At 36.4% G+C, this 24,634-nt stretch overlaps 1 protein-coding gene and 1 pseudogene across 2 annotated transcripts in view; both read right to left on the reverse strand.

The window, feature by feature from the left end:
• PSMD14 (proteasome 26S subunit, non-ATPase 14) overlaps positions 1-24,634 on the reverse strand; it is a 106,463-nt gene that overhangs the window by 60,009 nt on the left and 21,820 nt on the right. The window lies entirely within an intron of this gene.
• LOC144454240 (3-hydroxyisobutyrate dehydrogenase, mitochondrial pseudogene) lies at positions 498-24,373 on the reverse strand (annotated as a pseudogene).

The raw sequence follows: 24,634 nt of genomic DNA on the forward strand, positions 1-24,634 counted from the left end.
AAACATCCTCACCAGGGTGATTCTTTTGCCTTCCAAAAGCAGGAGACAGGCAAATGACCTGCCTATACAGTAAAAACCATATTATTATTCTGATGAAAATTAATTGAGAGCTGGCTTATTTGTAAAATGAAGTGACTAATAACCTAGCTAAAGTAAGCAAAGATTCAGCTGAATTTGCCCAACGTAATACTTTGGGGTGGCAAAAATATTTAACATTTTTAAAGCTTAGTATTGCTTTGGTGTGCCTCTGATGTATGAAAGTATTTAATTATGAAGTGACCACTAAATAAACTAAAAAGAATAAGTAGTAGTTTTTTTAAATGGATGAAAAACATTCCTAGACCTAGATCATTGTGACCGAGACGACCAAAAGCAGATGGGTCTAGGAAAGACAGTGATTCATGACTTTTGCCCAGACCCACTTATGGCTGGGGTAAGCAACAAGGAGGCTCCCAGAAAGCTTTGGGTCTCTGCCAGCACCCACTGCCAAAGCCAGCTCACAAGCTCTCTTCCTCCTGGAGAAACTGGAAGACCAAGGAGAAGTCTTTCTGGGCATAGCCCTTGGCACACATCATCCTATAGATCTGTGCAACAAGCCCCTGGGAAGGACCAGGCTTTTTGTTCTGGTAACAGAGTCCTGTGCCAAACCCAGATCCTTGGCCATAAGCAATGTTCCAAATCCATTATTAATAGAAGGTACTCCATCCATTACCTCTGGTACAGGACTGTAAGTGTCACTTGACCAACAATGACCTGAGCTCATATTCAGAATTTTAGCCAACAGTTTTGGATCAAGACCCAACCTGTTTCCAAGATTCATTGTTTCAGCAGTCCAGATCACGCTGATGCCAAACAGCATGTTGTTGCCTATCTTTGCTGCCTGTTCGGTTCCCATCCCTCCACAATACGTGATCACGTTGGATCCCATGCATCCACGCAATTCTTTGGCAGCAGCAAACTCCTGCTCCAGTTCTCCGACCATGAACGTCAGGTTCCCAGCTTAAGCAGCTCCCATCCCACCTTTGCCAGCTCTTTTGACACCACAGAGTCAATTGTACTGGAAACTATTAATAAAGAACCCTTCTTCACTTTCTCGAGAATCCCATTAGGTCCCATGTAAACTTCTAATGCATTATTGCTGGTAGGCAGCATCATAATAATTCAGACTGCTTTCTCTGCTACATCTGCTGGGGAAGATACCACCTGTTCCCCATCTTTCAAATCTTTGTATGCTTCTGGGAATACATAATAAAGAATGAGAGGATATCCATGTTTGATGAGGTTTTTGGCCATCGGATTTCCATGTTGCCCGGTCCAATAAATCCAACTGGAGTCTTGGAAGCCATTGACCTAGAACCTGGCCTGGCCCACCCCCTGCCACCAGCCCAGGCCCAGCAGGATGCTGGCCGCCCCCCCCCCCAACCACCAGTGAGGCTGCCATGCTTCGAGCGATTGGCCAAAGGAGCGCCTCAAATTAAGCACTTATGTCAGGCACTCTGCTTTAACCTCTCTAGGTTTAATTTCCTTCCCGTAAAACAGAGGAGTTGGACTGGATCATCTTTAAGGTCTTTTTCAGCCCCAAAATTCTATATGTGGATATATTTAGTTAAATGTACTATATTACTTAACCTTTATAAACATCTGGGGGAAAAAAGAAGCAATGCACTTTTATTAAGCACCCAATATGTGCGAGGAACTATGGGACTTAAAGTAGCAAATTAGATTCCAAATAAAAATCTCAACCAAAATTCTTTCAGTAGTTTATTGGTTCAGGGAGTTATTAATATAAGTAACAAAAAATTAATGGAGAAAATGGTTTCTCTCTATTGCTTTATCAACAGCATAGCTCTAAAATTATCAGCTTTATGGAATGTGTGAACTATTCAAGCTAACTCTAATGACCTTACAACTATTTTATCACCATAATAACTGCACTACCATATTTTACAATGATCAAACAAGAGCTAGAAAGTACTCCATTTTTTAGACTTTATGTTAAAACATGAGCAACATTTCAAGTTAATTTAAAAGCAGACAAAAGATTAACTTAAGAACAGGTCAAGGTTTTGGGACAGAAAAATAAACAAGTCTAATACTATGCTATATGTACTTTTTTATATAAATGAAGGAAGTTTTATTGATTATTTTTGCAACTAATTTCCATTTTATTCTTGGAAATCTCAAGATACTTTAAATACACCTCTCCTATATTTAAGTCAACAATGGACATTTAAAGAAAAAAAAGCCAAGCTCTTTTCAATAAGATGGAAACTATAATAGCTGCCTATATTCAAATTTTGAGTCTATTATAAAATTTTCAAAGCTTAAAATTTGATACAAAGAAGAAAATATCTGCTTTAAAACTAACTGATGATTTAATTGAACAATACCATGCTTTTGGATTTACATTCCACATTAGGTAAGCTGAATTATGATGCTGACATAACTTTCCAATAAAAAACCTCTAATACACTAAGCTGCTTGTAAGACACACACAGACTAAAGTGGGAGGGATCTTAGGCGTGGCTGTGGTGGGTGGGAATAAATTCAAAAGCCTGTTATTTTGCAAAACAGGCCAAATTCAGTCATTCAGTGCCTGACCCTCTGAATACAACTTCACCCTTCTACCCCTAAACTTCCCCAAAATGTCATGTCCTTAGAGAATCAAATTACTGCCTTAGAGAATCAAAGCAAAAAAAAAAAATTAATGAAATCCTCTCATCATCACATACACCTTATTTACAAAAACCAAAAACGGAAATAACCACATTTATTGCTTAATACTTTAAGACTTTTTTCCTATGGCTTTCTTAAAGTTTGGAGAAGGAAATGGCAAACCACTTCAAGTATCTTGGAAAGATACCCCAAATGGGGTCACAAAGAGTCAGACATGACTGAAATGACCGAACAATCTTAAAGTTATTTAAACTGCCTCTCTTCAACACAGTTTTTAAAAGGGGAAAACAAACACAAAACATCCTCACCAGGGTGATTCTTTGCCTTTAAACCTTCCAAAAGCAGGAGTCAGGGAAATGACCTGCCTATATGGTAAAAACCATAGTCATAGGCAGACTTAAGTTAAGCTGGTCTTCATATATGCATGTATACACACCTATCCAAAGCTGATTCAAACCTTTTACTGACATAAATAAGGAAAATAAATATATCACTTTAAAACGAATTTTGATTTGTCACATTTAGTTATAAAGAATTTACTTGTAGCTATGTATTCACAATTTTTTAAGGCTCTAAAGATTTACCTTGTTAACAAATTTCTGTAGCTAAATTAAGTGATACAAGCATTTTGTCATTTAGGAGGTTAAAATCTGATACAGTGTAAAAGCCGTGACTTCTCCTTGGGCAGCCCTTGTTGACTAAGTGCTAAAAAAAAAGGCATTTGCTATTATTAACGGGCACAAAAACGATGGCCTCGAAGTGTTACCTACTCAGGCCTTTTAACAAATTTGTTAACACTCTTAGTTATATTACTCCACCTTTCTCTTAGTGTGAACTGGTATCAATTATTTAGCCAATTTTATTATGTTATTAAAATACCTGCTGATTAAACGTGAACCAAAGTGTCACTTTAAAGAAATGTAAAATAAATAGTACTACTGAACTGCAGTGCTCCCCAAATGTCTAAAACTGAAGTTGAAGTTAATTATGTTGGCAAAAGTGATAACATAAACAGTTCAAGAATTTGTATGAAAAGCATGCTTTTTTCTTCCTTTGCTATAAAGTGCTTATTTTCCCAGCACTGGTTAAGGCTATGTATGTAGCTGTTTTGGGATTTTGAAATGGCAAAAGGGCTAAACACACAAGTTTTCAACAAAAGGGATTTAGACTTCACAAAGAGAGGTGATTATACTTTTTAAAAAAATAACAACACATTAATTATTTGGGAACTTGATACAAAATGAGCTTTAACTTTATAGTATCCAGTATCACACCCTGCAATTTCTACACAAAATGTAAAATTTGACACAGCCACCACCTCTGGTTTCCTCAATTAAAAACCTTTTTAAAACAGAAATAGCACACAAACAAGCCAACACAAAAATATACAAATAACTACCACTGTATTGTTTATCTCTTACCCAGCAATGTAAGAAACAACCTTTTAATACTTTAATTTTGAGAGTATTAAACAACTAGTGTGAAAAACAAGCTGCATGTAAACTATTTCTACTGCCTGTGCTTCAATGACTAGCTGAGGCAACCTGTTATAGGAGGTGTTAATTGGCAATAGGAGTACAAGTCAGAAGCATGTTCCCCATCGTCCTAACCCAGCAAGGCTAGGTCATTAAAGTGGAAATGAATTCTTTCATGTCGACTTAACCCTTTCTGTGCTTGATTTCAGCTGTTTTCCCTCAATTAATTTAAAACTTGTTACTTTTTAGAGTTTAAAAAAATGCTTAACAAAAAAAATCCTCAGGCTGACAGTTTCAATGGATATTATTATTCAGAAGGCAAGGAGAATTAATTGCAATAACCGTCCCCCACCTTGTCCCTTCTCCTAAAATAAAAACTGTAATTCTATTTGCTAATTCTAACATTAAACAAAGATGTGGGCTATACAGAGACAGCATTTGAAATAGAAAGTATTCAGTTATTTGTACTGATTTATGCTGAATTTCTAGAAAAGGAATGTGAATGCCCTGTTCTTGATGGCCTCAGCCCTGAACAGTGAAGAGTATAAATATGAATCGAATTATTTCCAAAATATCCTCAACGTATCCAAAAAAGAATCTTCTGAGACACATATATCTTCAAATGTATTTTGAATTGGTCCACCTTTCTAATTATATTCCATTATTCTGAGAAGGTGTACAGCCACAGCATATCCTGATGACTGGTTGCCAAAAAGCCAAAATTCCTTTTATGGCAGGATCTCAGAGGTTTCCAGATGGCACATTAATTCTCAGAAAGAGAAAGAAATAAAGAGAGAAAGAGGAAAAAAAAAAAGAAAGGAAGAACAAGAAATGCGGATGTTAAAAAAATCTAGCATTTTTAGTAGAATATTATGTATCTATATTTTGATATATTTTTAAATGGTAACCACTTGAATAACAAAATATCAAAGTAGTGGTTTATATACAACACTTTGATTACTTTTCTGTTATTGTTTTTTTTTCCCTTCTGGTCTTTTTCCCTTCTAGTCTAGACCAGTGATTCTATCTTTGTGCTCTCTCTAGCCAGGTAAAAATACTTGCCTGTACTACAGTAGTGTGTATGAGAGTGTGTGTGTGTGTGTGTGTGTGTGTGTGTGTATATATATATATATACACACACACGTATATATACACATACTGTTATATGTATATATATATATGTATTATATATGTACATATATTATATATGTGTATATATACACACACATAATATAGGTCAGAGGTATAACTTGAACCCAGGTCTTCCTGATTAAAAGGCAGGCTCTGTCTTCATTATATGACCTTTTTAGAACATTAGTTTTTATTGTAAAAGCTTATATTGTAACTTCTATACTTGAATAATCTTTTCAATTGTTTTCTTATAATCCATTGACATGTGGTGACTCAGTAAATATTTGCTGACAATCAAGATCAATTAATTTATTTCACCTATTAATGAAATGAAGCCAGCTTTTAGGTAAATGGTAGACAGGACCCAGTATTAGTCTAATACCTCTAGTAACAAAAAGAATACCTTCCTGTGAATTCACTGTCAGAAATTCATAGTCAGAAGTAAAAAAAAAAAAAGTAAGCGTATAGGGAGTATCAGGTCAATATGGATAAATAAATTCTCTCTGTCACCGTGCTCCTTTTTTTCCTCCCTGATACATTGCCTTATTCCTCTCACTTCTACCTACTTCCCAGGATTGTTGGTATGACCAAATAAGAGGACTTACGCAAAGCTGTCCTATAAAGTCCTTCAGTACTCAGGCATGGAAATAAGGCAACATTAAGGCAGGTTGCCTGGGAAATCCAACCCTCTATGCTATCTTTTAGGTTACATTTCTGCCTCTCCAAAAAAAAATGTCACACTGATTTTTCAATTTTTTATTCAACTTTATACTCACTTTTCAGCCTTTATATAAGGGGTAAAAGTGGAGAACGTGGAGGATATGAAACAGCCTAATTTGCCCCAGGCCCAAAACTCTCACTAGGAGTGACCCTGACAGCCTTTTTCCTATGGCCAGTGTTGGGATTCTATACCATCTGTTTCATGAGATTAAGGCACCTTGTACCAATCAATCACCCATAGGGTTGTCCACGGGGGGGGGGGGGGGGGGGTCCATCACTCTATTCTAACCCACTAAAAGTGAATAGACAGCACTTCATGATCTTTGATACAGACTAGAATTTCATCCCCATAGGATTTAATAGAGGCATCATAGTATAGTTGCTTCAAGACTTTAAAAAACAATGCCACCAAAAAGTATCTGGGAAGGGGCAAGAATGTGCTTTCTTTGAGAGACTAAAGAGCTTTATACCATGCATCGACAATACTGACTCTTATGGCAGTCTGCAATATTCTAAAATAATAGTGTCAAACTCAAATAAAAACAAGGGCCACTAATCCACGCACAAAGATCCCTGTAGGCTGCATACTAAGTTTTAAAATGTAAACTATTTTATTGTATTTATATTTATTTTATTGAATATTTCCCAAAGACATTTTTATCTGATTTGGGCCTCACCTGAAAATGTTGTTGGCTGCATGCAGCCTATGGGCAGCATGTCTGACACCTCTGCTCTAAGAGCCCTTGTTCTCTTATTAGGCCAATGACCCTCTGTTGAGTTCTTGTGATCACTTGCTGATAAACGCTTTGATAAATGCATACATTCAATTACCAATAAATTATATTATAATTAAGGGGGATTCTAAATTAACTCCTGTGGAAGCTAACAGCTAACAGTTTAAATGTAGACCTGGTTTCCTATAATCTTATAGGTTCTGGTAACAGAACTTATAGCTCAAAAGAATGTTAAGGGAACTGAAAAATCCATCTTATTCTTAATTGTTAAAACTGGTAAACCTGGCCAAAGAAGACAAGTCATCAACCCAATTTCATAGAGTGTCAAATCAGCAACTAGAATCAAGGGCTCCTGCTTCCTGGTGTAGGGGCTCTTTCTCAAAGTATTTATAAAACATTTTTTCCCTTCACACAACACAAAACTTTTCTGCTTTTCACTTCTCATGATGAAGACAGCTTTTTAAAAAAAAATTCAAATGAAACAAACTGAAAACAAATATTAGATTCTTAAGAAAAAAGAATTACAATTTGGGGATGAGGTGAGGAAGAAGCAATGCATATCTAGGATTTCATATCTAGTAACTCTCGGTGAAGTAATTCCTTCTATCAACACAAATCTGCAAATGCTCTACAATTTACAGTCTTGAAGAGTTGCCTGAGAATGGCTTAGTGGAAAAGAAATAGCCCTACAACAACAAAAACCAGGTTGAAGTTGACTCTCTGATATATGCTGGCTACATGGAGAAGTCACCCCACCCCACCCAAATCACAACTATATCTTTAACTAATAAAATACCTATTGTTATATTTCCTCAAAATGAGAAGAGTAATTATTTTTTTAAATGAATCTTAAGAGCATCTTAAAAGTTAAAGATATTTTCTCATAGACTTTCATTTAATAAAAATTTACTGTTACAAATATTAAATCTAGTGTTTTTTCACTGTCTAAGAAGCAGTAAATCACATTAACAAGATGTAGTATGTTTTTTCCACAAGTCTTTTTTGACATTTACCATTAGATTTGGTTTTGTAAAAAAAAAATACTACTTTTTTCTCTTTTAAAATATAATTTGCTTGAAGACCAAGATTACTGTAAGAGAAGGCCAACTTTTCTCCAACTGGCTTGTAGAGGTTCTATTAACCAAACCCTCCTTCCTCTAAAGCAGGTTTGCTAGACTAATGAAAGATGTCTCCAAAAGTGAATCCATAACTCTGAAATTCTGTACTGGTATAAGATGATTCCTAGATCATAGAATACAGATCATTCAAGGTCTGAGAAATTAATACTTAAATCATCCTAAGTTGACTAGATAATTACAGACACAGCAGAGGAGGAAAAGGGAACAGATCCCTTTTAAGGTGGGGACATCTTCATTTTGGATTAGCTGGTAAACCAGGTCTCTACTGGCATGGAAGAAAATTTTATACTATTAGTACTGCAGCTGGGCTGGACTATATAACTTATCCTGATTCTACCTTTAGGTACTGACTAAGGCAATTTCGCTACCTAGAATAAATGATTTCAAAGTGCTTTCAATACGTTATCTCATTCAGAGAAAGAAAAGCTGAGTGAAATAAATTAGAAAAGCAGGAAGAAAGAACAGATCAGCAATGAAAAGAAGAGCTGTGTTGGTAAGAGGTAGAAAAAAGATGAAATAAAATAGAAGTGAGAATGAGGAGAGACAGGACTGAAGGGGGATATAGAGACATATGATGAAATCTCGGTAAACCACCTTCAGTTAGCTAGCAAATTAAGTATTCCAGAAGACACTACACTTATTGACTGTTTAATCAAGGTGTCACAAAGCTATTACCAAAAAGCACAGAATTTATCTTGTTATGTGAATAATTGTAAAAAATAAAGTCTAAGTGAGGACAAGTTCTCTTAAATTTTGTGATTTTCACATTCATGATATTTTAGAAAAGAATTTCATAGCATAACATCAAATATTCCCAGGCTTAGTAAGTGCTTAAAAAATGCCTTTTTCATTCACTTATTCACACTGTAGAATCACTGAGCCCACAGCCCACTAAAAACCCTAAGTATTTTTTAAAAATTAATGCCACCCTGGTGTTTATAATGCTGATTTTTGAAACCAAGTGTTAAGACTTTACATTAATAATTACTCAATATCATCTTTTTCATGAAAATTCACCAGCTCAATGTCCTAGCCTGTTAAGATCCTTTTTGGATCTTGATTCTGTTTGTTGTCCAATGGTTGGCTATCCCTTACAGCTTTGTGTCATTTGCTAATCTGATAAGCATGTCATTTATGATATTCAAAGTCATTGACAAAAATATAAAAAAGAGAAGCACTAAACACAACCACCTAGGGCAATCACTCCAAAAGACAGCTTCTCTTCCGTTCATGTTCACAAACCATTTATGATGACTACCATAGGATCTGGTCCTTCAATGAGTCCCGAATCCCTCAAACAATTCTCTTGGCTAATCCACTCACATCTTCCCACCTTTTCCCACAAGAATAGTGCGAGGCGTTTCATTGAACCCTTTGTGAAAATCTAGATAAATTATATCTATAGTATTTCCTTTATCTACCAATTTAATAATTCTGTCAATAAAGGACACAAGATTGGCCTGGAATGATCTGTTCTTGAAGAAGCCATCTAGGTTCTTGGTTATATTTCTTTTTTTTTTCCATAAATGTTCATTAGCCATCTCTTTAATAATCCATTTTAGAATTTTGCTAGGAATGGAAGTGAAGCCCCTAACCTGCCAGCTCTTTTAGTACCCAGAGATGTAGTGTGTAATATACACATCTTATATATGAATTACATAGAAATATGTGCGCGTGTATGCACGTGTTTTAGAAGGATGGTTTTGGAACCATCAACCAAAGAGTCAAATATCATCTCTGCAACATATTGGATGCACTACAATGGGTAAATGAGTTAAATATTTAGAGCCTTAGAAGACTAGGATAATACTATGTCAATTACTATGAGCTGCCAATCTGTGTCAGTTTGAGAGAGTTTCTACAGAAGAAGCTCTCCATAGTGATGAAATCACTAGTTTGGATAGTAGGAAAGAGTGTGTGTGTGTGTGTGTGTGTGTGTGTGTGTGTGTGTGTGTGTGTGTGACAGAGAGAGAGAGAGAGAAAGAGAGAAATATATCCATTTAAATATCTCAGTTCCAAATATTAGTGATAACAACTTTTTTGTTAGGAACATTTCACAAAGGACAAAATATTAGCATCATTGGAACCATATATCCAATTATTATTAAAAAACAACAACAACAACAAAAAAAACAACCCAGCTACATCTGTGTATTCAAAGTTTGTATCAAATACAATTCTATCTGGAGCCTCAGAACGAGTGGTCAAATGTGACTGTACCTATAAACATAAGTTTCCAAACTCCGTAAATGAAATGAAATATAACTTTTTTGCCATTCTTCCCCCATGATTATTTTTTAAATGTACTAATAATAGTATATGCAGATTACAACCTAGTCCTAGAATGCTACTTATTTATACTCATATGCAAATATCATCCCCATTTTACAGGTAAGATTAAAAGAGGTTATGGCTTCCCCAAGGTTGTAACAGCTAGTAAACTGCAAAACTTCTAACTCAAACCCAGGTCTCCTCACTACAAATCTAGTATTCTTTCTATTATTTTAGCCTTTTTCTCTAGGCTTAAACTAAAGCAAAACAAATACCTGCCCAAGGAGGAATCATTTAGCTAAATTAATTTGCCCAAGTCATCAAGATAAAGTGATCAAGTCTTCAATGTTCCAGCAACTCACATGAACCATCATCTAATGGCGTTATAGGTTTCTTTGTTCTCTAGCTTGAGAAAACAGCTAACTTGACATCACGAGGCAACTATTGTGTGACAGAAACATCTGTGGATCTGGAATTGGAAAGCTTGGAGATCTGAATACTGGCTTTATCAAGTTACTAGCTGTTACCTTGATGATGATGATGATGATGATGATAATATTTATGATTTTAATAATAGTAGTAATAGTAATAAATCACCACCATACTAATAACTTTCATGTACATAGTGCTGTACAAGTATTATCTCATTTTATTCTAACAACACCTGGGAGGTTGGTTCTATTATTAGCCTCATTTTACAGATGAGGAAACTGAGGTAGAGAGAGGTCAAAGGACTTGCCCAAGATCACATAGCTAACAGCAGAGGTCAGATTTGAATTCAAGTCTACCTGATTCCAGGCTCAGCCCTCTATGCCACCTAGTTACCTCCTTGATCAAATTACTTTAAAAGAAATGTACTTGAGTTTACCCAATTGTAAAATGGAGATAAAGAAACAATTTAGCATCTACAATTCACCTAGTTTTATTATCTAAAATCTTTGTTCATGGAATTTTTTGTTCATTCATCCATTCTTCCATTCATCTATAAAAATCAGCAAAATGTATTTTCAGTACCTAATTCACAAGGTTATGACTAAAGCATTTTGTTAATCTTAAAAACTACAGAAATATTGAGTTATTATCAACTTGATATAGTTATTCTTTATAAGCTAATCCTTTTTAAAAAGACTCATGATTTCTTCCCTGAATTTTTTTAGTTAGGCACTCTTAGCTCTTTTGGGGTTAGTATATGCAGAGGGGTCAAAGGAATTCTTTTGTTGTGACAGGGCCTCAACCCAAGTGCTATGGGATCCCACTGCCCAGAGAAGGAAGCACACCAAAAAAGAAACAAGAAACTGAGGTGGGCAATGCCAATGGATTATGCCCTATGGAATCAGATTTGGGACAACATATAACACAAATAAATCTCTTTATTACCAATATTCCTCAACTATCTTGATCATCTACTTTGATCAGATAGGTAAAGAAACTTGCCTTACATTTTACAGAAAAAAACATGAAACAATTCAGTAAAAACTCTCTTCCTTATCTCTTATCATTCAGGTGCCTTTTTGACACTTTCTCCTTAATCAGTTTCATATGGTGAAGTGGTTTACTCCTTAACCAAGACTAACTCTTCTACTCTCCAAGACATCTGCCATCTCCACTCTCTCATTTCTTCTCTTCTCTTCTCTTTTCTTTCTTTTTTTTTTTTTGGGTGAGGCAATTGGGGTTAAGTGACTTGCCCAGAGTCACACAGCTAGTGAGTGTTATGTGTCTGAGGCCACATTTGAACTCAGGTCCTCCTGACTCCAGGGCCAGTGGTCTATGCACTGCACCACCTAGCTGTCCCCTCTCACTTATTTTCAATCTCTCTGTCTCTACTGATTCATTTCCTACTGCCTACAAACATGATCTTGTCTCCCCTATCCTGAAAAAACCCTGAATTGATCCTTCCAGCCCTGCTAACTATCATCTTATTTCTCTTCTGTCCTTTGTGTCTAAATCTCTTAAAAAGGACAACTTCAATAGGTGCCTCTACTTTTTCACCTCCTACTCTTCTTAACCCCTTAAAATCTGGCTTCTGACCTAATCATTCCACCAAAACTGCTCTCTTCAAATTTACTAATGATCTATTAGCTACTAAATCCAATGGCCTTTTCTCAACCCTCATTTTCCTTAACCTCTCTGTGGCCTCTGACACTGTTGATCAATCTCTCCTCCTTGATACTCTCTAGGTTTTGGGGGCACAAATCTCTCTTGGTTCTCCTCCTACCTATCTAACTGCTCCTTCTCTGTCTCTTTCGCTGGATCCTCCTCCAGATAACTCCCTCTAACTGTAGGTTTCCCTCAGGGTTCTTTCCTGGGCTCTCTTCTCCCTCTATACTACTTCACTTGGTGATCTCATTAGCTCCCATGGATTTAATTACCATCTTTTTGCTGATGATTCTCAAATCTACCTTTCCTGCCCCAGTCTCTCTGCTGATCTCCAACCTCCAAGACATCTTGAACGGATGTTCAGTACATTTTAAACTCAACATATCCAAAACCGAACACATTATCTTTCACCCTAAACCCTCCCCGCTCTTACGTAGGGGTGAGGAAACTGTGGCCCTCTAGGTCCTCAAGTGTGGCCCTTTGACTGAATCCAAACTTCACAGAACAAATCATCTTAATAAAAGGATTTGTTCTGTAAAACTTGGACTCAGTCAAAAGGCTGCACCCAAGGACCTAGAAGGCCACACTGTGGCCTCAAAGCTGCCCATTCTCCACCCCTGCTCTAGAGGGCAACACCATCCTCCTAGTCCTCCAGGCTGGCAACCTAAGAATCATCCTAAATTCCTCACCGTCTCCCACCCTCTCTCCTCCCATCCAATCTGTTGGCAACATTTGTCAATTTCACCTATGCAACATTTCTGAATATGCCCTTCTCTCCTCTGATACCACCCATCATAAAGGCTCTCATCACCTAACACTTGGATTACTCCAACAGTCTGCCTACCTTGAGTCTCTCCCCACTCCAATCCATTCGGCCACTAAAGTGATTTTCCTAAAATACAAGTATGACGATGTCACTTCCCTCCATCAGTGGTTTCCTATAGCCTCTAGGTGCAAATACAAAATATTCTGGCATTCAAAGCCCTTCATGACTCAGCCCCCTCCTACCTTTTCAGTTGTCTTATACCTTACTTCCCAATATGTACTCTTCAATCCTGTGACACTGGTCTCCTGGCTGTTCCACAAACAAGACACACAATCTTTGGCTGTCCCCCAGGCCTGGAATGCTCTCCTTCCTCTACTCTGCCCACTGAACTCTCTGACTTCCTTTAAGTCCTAACTAAAATCCCACCTCCTACCACTGCCTTCCCTAACCAGTCTTAATTACAGTGCCTTCCCTCTGTCAATTACTTCCTATTTATCCTGCATGCAGCTTGCTTTATACATATTTATTTGTATGTTGTCTCCTCCATTAGATTGTAAGCTCCTTGAGGACAGGGACCGTCTTTAGCCTCTTTTTGTACCCCCAATGTATAGCATAGTGCCTGGCACAGAGCAGGTGGTTAATAAATGTTTATTGAATTGAGAATTGGTTTTTCTGTTTACACTTACTTAAATGAATTCTAGTTTATAATGAAAGATTATGATTACTTTGAATAGTTTTCAAAACACCAACCAACAAACTTTTATTAATACTTACTACACAACAGACAGGGTGTAATAAATATATAATAGGCACTATGCCCAAGCACTGGGAATACAAAGAAAAAAATGAAAATAGTCCTGCGTACAAGGAGTTTATAATGTAGCTAGGGGAAGTAACCATATATAAATGGATACATAACAAGATAAATACAGAGTAGATTCAAAGCAGCCTCAGAAATAGCACTAATCTATCCTATCAGCAAGCCCAAGAGATCATTATTTGTAAACATATCCATCACTACCATGATTCCTTCACTGACTTGTTTACCACTGGGATCTGGGTACATCTGTTTATCTGGCTGGTCGTCCACTCCAAGAAGGGTAAGGCACAGGCACTGTACCATGTGTATCTTCCTCAGATTGTCCTCTTAGTCCTCTCCTTGTTCCAGGGTTTCAAATGTAACAGGTTCACCTCCATGTACGCTTCCAGGTGAATGCATATGTATACGGGACAATAATTTTCCATTAACTACTATTTGTAGTTATGAAATATGAAAGAGCAAATAACTCCAATACTCTAGTACTCCAATGGATCTATAATTTCAATGTTGTGAGTACCCCAATCAACGATACAGGTGGCAATCCAGCTATACTTGCCTATTTTCTGGGACTCCCATCCACATCCTTCCAAGCCCAAAGGGGATTCTCAGCGTGCTAGGGATCCCTCTTCAAGCTCTCCTGACATAGTCTACTCAAGAAGTCTCAATAGTTCCCCATTGCCCTTAGGATAAAATATGGACTCTGGCATTTGAAACCCTTCAATATCTAGCTCCAGCATTCTTTCTAATAGGCTGATTACATGTTATTTGCCATTTCCAATACAGACTTCATATGTCTCCCATTTGTGCCTCTACACAGGATGTTCACCATGCCTAAAATGCTCTCCTTCATTCCTGCCTCTTAGAAACTTCAGTTCCCTTTGAGGCTTAGTTCAAAGGCCACCTACATCAATAACTGGCATACTCTTGAAAGGCACTCTAAAGACCTATAGGTCAAGGAAACAGAATTGTGAAAACTATTAACATAACTTTATACATATCTGAAGGTAATCTAAATGCATCAATGACAGAGTTACAGAAAAAAAGTTCTCCAGTTCTGTTTTTGTTTTTAGGCAATTGAGGTTAAGTGACTTGCCCAGGGTCACACAGCTAGTAAGTGTCAAGTGTTTGGTCTGAGGCCACATTTGAACTCAGGTCCTCCTGATTTCAAGGCTGGTGCTCTATCCACTGCGCCACCTAGCTGCCCTTAAAAGTTCTCCAGTTCTAAGTAAATTATTTTGAGACTGCCAAGGCAAACAAAAACACATAACTGCTATGTGCTTCCATTTGTTTAAGAGAAATCTCTTTTGATTACTTTAAACACTATGCTGAATGTAAGCTCCTTGAAAGGGCGGACTGTTTTTGTTTTTTCTTCTTCCTGTCCTTAGACCAGTGCTTACACTGGACACAGAAGGCCTTTAAAAAATGTTTATTGAATTGAATGAGGCTGTAAATGTGTTGCAAGAAAGAATAAAAGGAGATAGAAGAAAAAAACTGAAAAATTTGTGCTACAGATAATACTTTATAACACCAAATTAGAATGGACAGAATGCAACAGGAAGATTGTTTTCAAGTAATAAAGTTATAAGTACCAAACTGATGTTTTTAATACTGAAACACTTCTGCCTTTCAAAATTACTTTTGTCAATCTCATTTTCAAGATGGGATAAATCCAAAGACATTCTGAGAATTTCAATGGAATTTAAAACCACTAGCTCTGGTTAGCCCTCATTCTTAGGTGTTTTGGTTATCTGCCAACTGATAACTAGGAATTAAAGCTAGTATTAAGCCCCAGTGGTTCAGTGCTAGGAGGCAGTAGATTTGGCAGTCTGTAAGACATAAAATGTATCCTGGTCACAACCTCAACATTGTTAAACTCCCATGCATACATGACATTGTTCTATGTGCCATTAAAAAAAAAAAACAACTCAAGTTAAAGTTGCATGGCTTCTCTTTAGGAACTTGCAGTCTGATAGGCAAATAGTAAAGTAGTTGGGCATAAATAAAACACAAAGAGGAGTTTATAGAGGCTTCTTGGTATGAAAATTATGTGAAATAGGAAAAGGAGAAAGACAAAGTAAGAAGTTTAACAAAGCTGAAAAAGGCACATCAGGTAGAAGTAACATAACAAAGGGATGTAGGAAAAAGAGAATCCTTTGAGATTAAGGACATATCTATTTGTACACTTCCTCCTATTCCCAGCATCTGCTACATAAACAAATCCTTAAGAAATGCCTGCCAATTGATAGGTAGGGGATTAGAAGATGAGATCTGCTATTACAACTATATTTGCAGTTAAACTTCTTAAAATTCACATTTTTAAAACAAGTTTACTTTGCAGAGAAATATTTACATATTCTATAACTGAAACCTATATTTAACCAAAGTATATGCATCTAAAATGATTTTACATCTATAAAATGTTTTATGTAGTATTTTTAGCTTCCAATATATGCATTTAGTTTTTAAGTATTTCAAGTTTTAAGATCAAGAGAACAGGAAAAAGAATGTAAGAAAAGGTATAAAACAGAAGAGAGAGGAGTAGGAAGTATTTCAGAATTACTGGAAACAAAAACTGATCTTCTGTATCTTGAAGTTTCACTCTATTGATTTTTCCTAAGTTTTGTAATTATTCCAAAGATTTGTGGCATTATCTTGACCAATTTATAACTCTTAACTACCAAAGGACTGAAATTTCATTTTATAAAAGGAATTACTAAACACTAGTCCCTATTATTAAAACAAAAACACTTTTGAATACTTTATAGGCCTGACTTCAACATCATTTCACGCAGTTGTTAACATGTGGAAATCTCAAAACTTAAGTAGCCTTGGGCTACTACACCTTTCCTTGAGAGACACTTTAAAATTAGTTTATGTTAGTGTGAAAATGCAAAAAAACTTGACAATGTTTGCCAACTTTATGGCTCATGGACAAAGAACATAACCTTCCTGTGCCAATCAGATCACTAACCACATTACTTTAAAGGTCATGTTAACACTCTGTTTAATCCAAGCACAGGCCAGAGCAGCAGATTAAGCAGAATTTTACATCAGTGGCAGGTCTCCCAAGTTTTCTTGATGCCATAGAATTCATAAGTAGGATCAGTGTGTTCTAAAAAAACATGGGGGGGGGAAGGAGGGAGGAGAAAGGGTTGCACAGCATCAAGCAGTGTAATGCTTGAAACCTCATCATCAAAGTGACAGTTTTCAAGTGCCATTTATGATGCCCTAGTCTGGAAACATCCCAGCTAACCCATCTGATCAACAATTTCACAGATGGAAGCACTTGATGGCTAATTGGCAAGTCCATTATTCAACTAAAACAGCTCCCTGTACCTCTTTTCTTTTCATTGAATGTCAAGGGACACTAACACTGGTCACTGTGAATATCTTAAATTTAAAAAAAAAGGTCTCACTTGCTCAGGGCAATCTTTTAACACAACATAAAATTGTTTGGCTGGGTTAGAATACAGAAGCAGTTTTTAAAAATCACAATTTTTCAAGAACTGAAAGAAGTATGGACTATATAAATCCTTTTCCAAAAGTTGACCTTGCTTCTGTATCACTGGTCTTTATCAAAGTGATATGATATAGGAAAATTAAAGTGAAAAACTTAAAGCATCTTCTCAAACGTCCTGCTTAAAACATACCTAAATGGACTGCATATTACATGTCAAGACAACAAAAAACACTTAAGCATCTGAGCTTTACTGGAGGTGAGCACCTGTTAAAATATAACATTTTTATCTGAGTTTTGCAAAAAATATAACAATTCCAATTTTTGAATCAGGTAGCCAGAATGACCCCACAAAAGAAATTATGACTCAATATATAGTAAGCTTTTATCACATCCAACCAAAGAAAAAAAATGTTATAATGTTAGTAACATTTGGTCACATTATTAGACCCCATAAAATCAGTCTGTCCCTATGTATCCCTTTTTAACAATGCTACCACTTGCTAATACTATCAAGATGTCTTACTAGCCTGCATCTTTTGTAATCTTCCCAGTAAAGGAACCAAAAGTAAATCCTTGCACAAAAATGAATGATACATATGGTTTCAAAACATTATTTTATTATTACACAAAATCTAAGTCACTAAGGATTTACTGAACACCTATTATGTGCATTGGTACTGTGATATTCAACAAGTATTAGAATGACTGTTTTGTGTACAACTAGAAAATTTCTATTGCTTAATGAAACTACTACCCCAAAATACTTATATACATATTGCCTTTCACATTTAAACATGATCAAAAATGTATTCTCCAATACTGTGATGAATCTGTGATCTCAACAATGTGGGTACTCCGGGCAATGATGCAAACTGCAAGTGATATGGAGAGACTACCCACCATGTGTAGTCTTATTCATACTCAAATACGTCAACAGTATTCCCACCAAAGCTGCAGATTGTATCTAATCCATGTCTACCCGTCCTGCGTTATTGATTCTTGTTCATGTTCTCCCACTAAATTTGCCACAGAGTCCACCCAGCATGCTCCAGATTCTCCTCAGTTTCTCTCAACAAAATGAGTTAACTCAGTGAACAGCAGCTTGGAACCAGCAGTGCTTCCGGCCTAGAGCCAGGCAGAGATGACTGAAGGAGGAATGGGGACAAGAGCCCGTGATCTGGTGGCCTGAAACTATTGGGCTTGGATTCCCTGGCCCTGCTCACAGCTGGAAAAGTCCATCTTTACACAAAAGAAGAAAGAAAACAAAAATCTAAACTTTATGGCTCAAAAAAAAAATGAGTTAACCATATGAGTTTATGAAATGTCAGTCCACCAGTAACCCTCGTTCTCATATGACCAGCCCATCTTTTTTTGCTCATACATTTCTATGATGATGTGCTATTGTACTTCTCCTTTGTAACTGCTTATTGTTGTACAGTACAGCCTGCTTATGGCTACTATGTGCCACTCAACTGCCCTCTGGATGATTTTCAAAGTTCTTTTAATAACTCAGGCTTCTCTCTGAAAGAAAGATCCACTTTAGAATATCAATATTCTGCCTTTGCAGTTTTATGACTATGAATTATGTCACTCACTGCCTCCTATAACTTCACACAATGCTCCAGGAACTTTCCTTGCTTTCTCTTTACATTGAGTGGATATCAGTGAAGCACAGGGGATGTCCATTAGCTGTTCCTCACTCTTACTGAATGAGTAGTTGATCTTTTTCCTAATTACACATTTCTGAGAAAAATTTCCTTATCATTTACAAGTATTTCCTTGCTTGTAGTGTGATGCTTCCTGAGCCAATTCCCCGTGTGCCTTTCCACTGCATGACATGTGATCTTCAACTTTAATTCTCTGAAGATTGTAGTATTGAATTTCTTTTAAGTGAACTCAATTGTCTCCTTGAAAAACAAAAGCCCATCTTTTTAACATCACATTCTTCTTCATATTCATGTATGACTTCAAGTCATGAAGTATTTATAGCCTCCAAAGTAAAATGTATGTGAAAAAATATGTATGCATGCAGCAAGTGAAATGGAAAATGTCTAATAATTTTCTTACATACCAGGGAGGGGGACCTTTTGAAAATTAGGGTTTTTATTATTCTTATACTATTTTTTATTAGAACTATGTTTCTTACTACTCAGCTTCCATTATTTACACCACTAGAGAATGAAGGTTAATTAATTAGCTAATTAATCGTTAAAGTTAGCACAAACACGGGAGATCATGGGAACATAAGACAGAAAATAAAGTAATTAACCTAATTTTCTCTGTTGTTTAGGGGATATAAGTCAATGCCCTCTCTGTGAGCCATCCCATTATGCTCTCCCCTCCTATGTTCATTTTCCCTTGGAGCAAGCAGGCTCTGAGATCACCAGCAACATAGCTTGAAAAGTACCTTAGGAAACCAATATATAGGGTGCAATATGATGATAACTACTCTGTCCTTGGCATTCCTCAGTCACTGAACATACAAAGGAGCACCAACAATAAGGTATACTGAACATGTGGGACAATCAAACACATACAGAAGTTTAGGGTTAAGTGAATCTGCTAAGGTCCAGAAAACTGGTCTTATCAATGAAAAAAACTTGGAACTTGATACAATAAAGTTTAAAAACTTGAGAAGCAAATTTGAATCAGGAAATATATTCAAATAGCCAATGGAAAGTAGCACCAGCTAGCTAATCAAAAGTATGAAAACAGGGGCAGCTAGGTGGTACAGTGGATAGAGCACCAACCTGGAGTCAGGAAGACCTAAGTTCAAATTGGGCCTCAGACACCTAACACTTACTAGCTGTGTGACCCTGGGCAAGACACTTAACCCCACTACCTAACAACAGCAACAACAACAACAAAAAAACAATAACAGCAAAAATATGAAAACACAATGCGAAAGGCAGGGAAGCATAAAAAATAAGACTAGAAAAAGCTTATAAAATTAAATCAAGTGCTTCCAATTTTAAATAATCCTCGAGCTTTGATTTCATTTATAAGTACAATGGGCACACAAAAATTATATTGTAATAAATATGTGGCCAGGTGTGGTGGGTATGCCTATAGTTCCTGATACTAGGGAGGCTAAGGGTAGTGGATGACTTGAGTTCATGAGTTTTGAGCGTATGAAGTAAGTCCAGCACCAATATGGTGAGTACCCAAGAGAGGAGGGCCCAAAGAAGGGCATTTTTCCCATGTTGAAAATGAAGTAGCTTAAAGCTTTTGTGTCAATCAGTATTGAGATTGGGCTATAAGCGGCCACTGCACTTGTAGCCTGGGCAAAATAAGAGCATCCAAGCATGTCTATGTGTATGTGTATGTGTATGTATGTGTATGTGTATGTGTGTATGTATGTGTCTGTCTGTCTGTCTGTCTGTCTGTCTGTCTCTCTCTCTCTCTCTCTCTCCCCTCCAGATCTGTGGAGAGAGTTTCTACACTAAAAGTGTATGCCAATGAAATCACAGGTCCTCAGAGGGAAAAAATTCTCTAAGAGGGAAAAAAAAGTACATTTCCCACATCTCAATCCTTCATCTCAACTTCTGCAATAAGAGTAGACCAATTCAAATTCCACATTTCAGACAAATTTAATTTGACCCTTTGCTTTGATATCATATTGCTTATCATTAATTTGTCCTGATTTTATGTGCTCAGTTAGATAGTTCAAAGATCTGTGACTCTGTCCATGGCAGTATTCCCTCCACTAATACTGATCATAACTCCTCCACATCTCAGCAGACAATTTAATAAACTGTTGTAGCTCGAGGTCCCTGAAATGCCAAACAGAACTAGTATATTTTAAAAATAGTATAAAGATTAGGTGTGATATACCCACCTGAAATTTGCTTCTCCCTTAATGATTTGAAAAATCTCAAGAGTAAATATGAGACCTCCCTCCATACCATAACATAGCTTGTTATGGAGGTATAATCTTTTTTTGAACCCAAAAAAGCATTAATAATTAGAAGGCCTTGTCCTAATTAATTTGTTTGGGGTATGATCCTTTTCTTAATTTTCTTAAAGGTGGTGGCATATAGCTAAGGACTTGCAACTGGAATCAGGAAGCCTTAAGGTAGAATCCCCTCTCACACATTTACTAGTTTGTGTGACCTAGTCAAGTTGCTTCATTTATCTTAGCCTCAGTTTCTTCATATGTAAAATGGGGGCAATAATAGCAACTAGCTCACAAGGTTGTTGTGAGGATCAAATAAGATAATATATGTAAAGTACACTGTAAACCTTAAAATATATGTATGTTAGCTATCATTATGTAAAAACACAAGATAAGGTACAATTAACAACAGCATCTACATTTTTAATAATGCTAATAGCAAAGAAGAATTTTTAGGGTTCTTGGGGTGTTATTTTAAAAATAACTGTTCTTCTATAAAATTATTTGTAGGTAAGTAAAACAATTCAACAATTAAAATATCACAGCTATGTTCCCTCACACCTCACTCACCAATTTCATACATATAGTTTTCAAAGAGGGTAAAATATGTATGAGCTCTAATAGCTAGCATTTATACAGTGCTTTAAGGTTTGTAAAGCACTTAACATATTTTATCATGTGATAAGGATCATGTAGCCCAATAAATACTTAGAGAATTTCAGTCAAATAATAATTAAAAAAGAAATATCTTACTCCATGAAGCTGGAAAAAGGATAATTAGAAGAATGAACTGGTATGCAAAATGCTGTAATTATAAAAACACATTTATAAACTCAAGAAATAGAAAAAAAAATTCAGTGTATAGAATTCTTATCAGGAATGTTTTCTGAATATAACAGGCCAGTGTTTAAGGGTGGAAAAAAGATTTTCTAAACCACTGGTATGCCCAAATAATGATTAGCTTGCAAACAGCAGATCTAATTTGTTAAAAAAAAAAAACCCTGATCTCCACAAAGTCAAAAATGGTATTAGGAATTTATTTATTACATGACTGAAGAATAATACTAAAATTTTTATTCTAAATAACCGATCATTTTGTGTAACTGCTAATTACTGAATCACACAGAAAAAACAATGTAAAGCAAAAGTCAGGGATTTTGGTCACTGGGTTACAACAACTGGTTGAAAATTTGAATGTTATATGCATGCAGTCACGTTTGCTGGATGGGGGAAGTTTAATACATCTTTCCTCAACTGATATAGAATAAAACAAATGATATGGTGGACTGTGTTTGGATTTAGGAAGATGTTTCCAGGATCTCTCAAATCTACTTGTGCTCTACTCACAGAGACTTTAAGATAGGGTTCTTAACCTAAAGTGTATGAACTTAAAACATTTGGAGGAGGGATCCATAGGCATCACCAGACTGCCAAGGGGGTCTATGACACTAAAAGCGTTAAGTACGTCTGCATTAAGTCATCTCATTACTAGGAAATGCTTCATGAACAAAGAAGCAGCATGAAGCAGAAGAAAGAATACTGAGTTGGGGTCCAAAGGGCCTGAATTCTAGTCATAGCTCTGCTACTTGCTACTTCTAGGACCTTGGGCAAGTCCCTTCTCCTCTCTGGGCCTCAGTTAACTCTTTTGTAAAATGAGGACATTGAGTTGGTTGGTCTCTAAGTTCCCTTTCAACTCTAAATCTATGAAGCCCAGGTCTTCATAATTCTGAAGCTAACTTTCTATCCACTTGGCTTCTCTTCTTAGTCTAAGGAAAGCAATTAGGCAAGATATTCTTGCTCCCTTTTACTAAGGATAAGAAAAAGTTGATTGTATACCTCAAGCTATCAGAAGAATAATGCATTTAGAAAAGTGTTATTAAAAATATAATGAATTATATCTACTTCAAAAATGGGAAAGTAGAGGATTCTAAGTAACAGAATTAATAAAATAAATCTCTCCAAATATGTGTATCAGAATCTGAAAAGAAAGGAAGCCATGAAAAGAACATAAAAGCTGAAAAGGAAAGGCAAAAAAAAAGTTTGAGAAAATTCATTTATAAAATATTTAAGTCAAGTCAGCAAGTATAAATTTCTTAAAGCACATACTGTGCCAGGATTAAAAAAAAAGATTGGGAGGGAAGGGGGGCAAAAGCAGTTCCTGCTCTCAAAAGGCTCACAGTCTACTGGGAAAGAAAACATGAGCTAGCATGAAGTAGGACTGGGAAAGGTTTCTTCTGGGAAAGGTGGATTTTTAGTTGAGACTTTGAAGGACTATTAGATATAGAAATGAAAGATAAGGGAACGAGTATTTATTAAGCACTAATTATGAGTAAGGCACTGAGCTAAGTGCTGGGATACAAATACAAGGTGACTATAAAGATGTCTTTTTTCTCTTTAAAAATATGCAATATTAAAACAAGTTATTCAATACAATTATATAATTTTTCTAAAGCATTCCCTCAAGGTTAAACAAACAAAAAATTATTCTTTCCTAATATATATATATAAAACTACAACCAAAATTTGGGGCTCAATTGAAGCATTTTAGAGTTTTGCTTAAGACCTCCATTAAGAAATGAAAATAGGGAATGTTGTAAAGCTGTATTATTCACTTGATAAAGTTACAAGAAAATTAAACCCACACAAAAATTTTTACTTCAAAAATCTGATGAGTTACAACTTCTATTATAGGAAGAATAAAAGGAATTACAATTCAACACAAGAGACTGTTGCAAATCCAACAATTCCCACCCACTCACACAAAAAAGAACTTATTAATTTTAACTACGTTGTCAAAACCTACCTCAAATTCTACCTGTTCATGAAGTTCATAACCAACTCAAAATTATTTCTACTTCCTCTGAATTGACGGCATGTATTGTATGTGTTATTTTTCCCTCTGGAGCACCCTACATCTCAGCCCATAAGTGTGGGTGTTCGGCTCTCTTCTGTTTTCTGTCCTTATGGTGGTAACCACATCTACTGCTACAGGTTTAACTATCACCTCTACATAGAGGACTACTCCATCAATCAACCAACCCTCATCTCTTTCCCAAGCTCCAGTCACAACTCACCACATCCAAAACAGAAATCAACATCTGTCCACCAAAACCTTTCAAACTTCAGCATTTCTGCCAAAGGCAACATCTGCCAGTCATCTAGGTTTGCAACCACAGCATCATCTTCCATGCCTCGCTCTCCCTCACTCCACAGAGCCAAAGGGTTGCCAAATCTCATTGTTTCTACCTCTCCCACTTCTTTCACATCAGTCCCCTTTCTCCCTTCTCATACAGGTCCTAGCACTTCTCCTTATTGTTTTTCCTGCTTCAATTCTCTCCTTACTCCAGCCCATTTTCACACAGCTACCAAACGGATTTTCCTAAAGCACTGGTCTAACTATGGCAGTCCCTTACTCAAAGAATTCCAGTAGTTCCCAGCTGCCTCCCTGTC

Source organism: Phascolarctos cinereus, unplaced genomic scaffold, assembly GCF_003287225.1.
Source record: "Phascolarctos cinereus isolate Bilbo 61053 unplaced genomic scaffold, phaCin_HiC Scaffold_726;HRSCAF=1367, whole genome shotgun sequence".
Lineage (NCBI taxonomy): Eukaryota > Metazoa > Chordata > Mammalia > Diprotodontia > Phascolarctidae > Phascolarctos > Phascolarctos cinereus.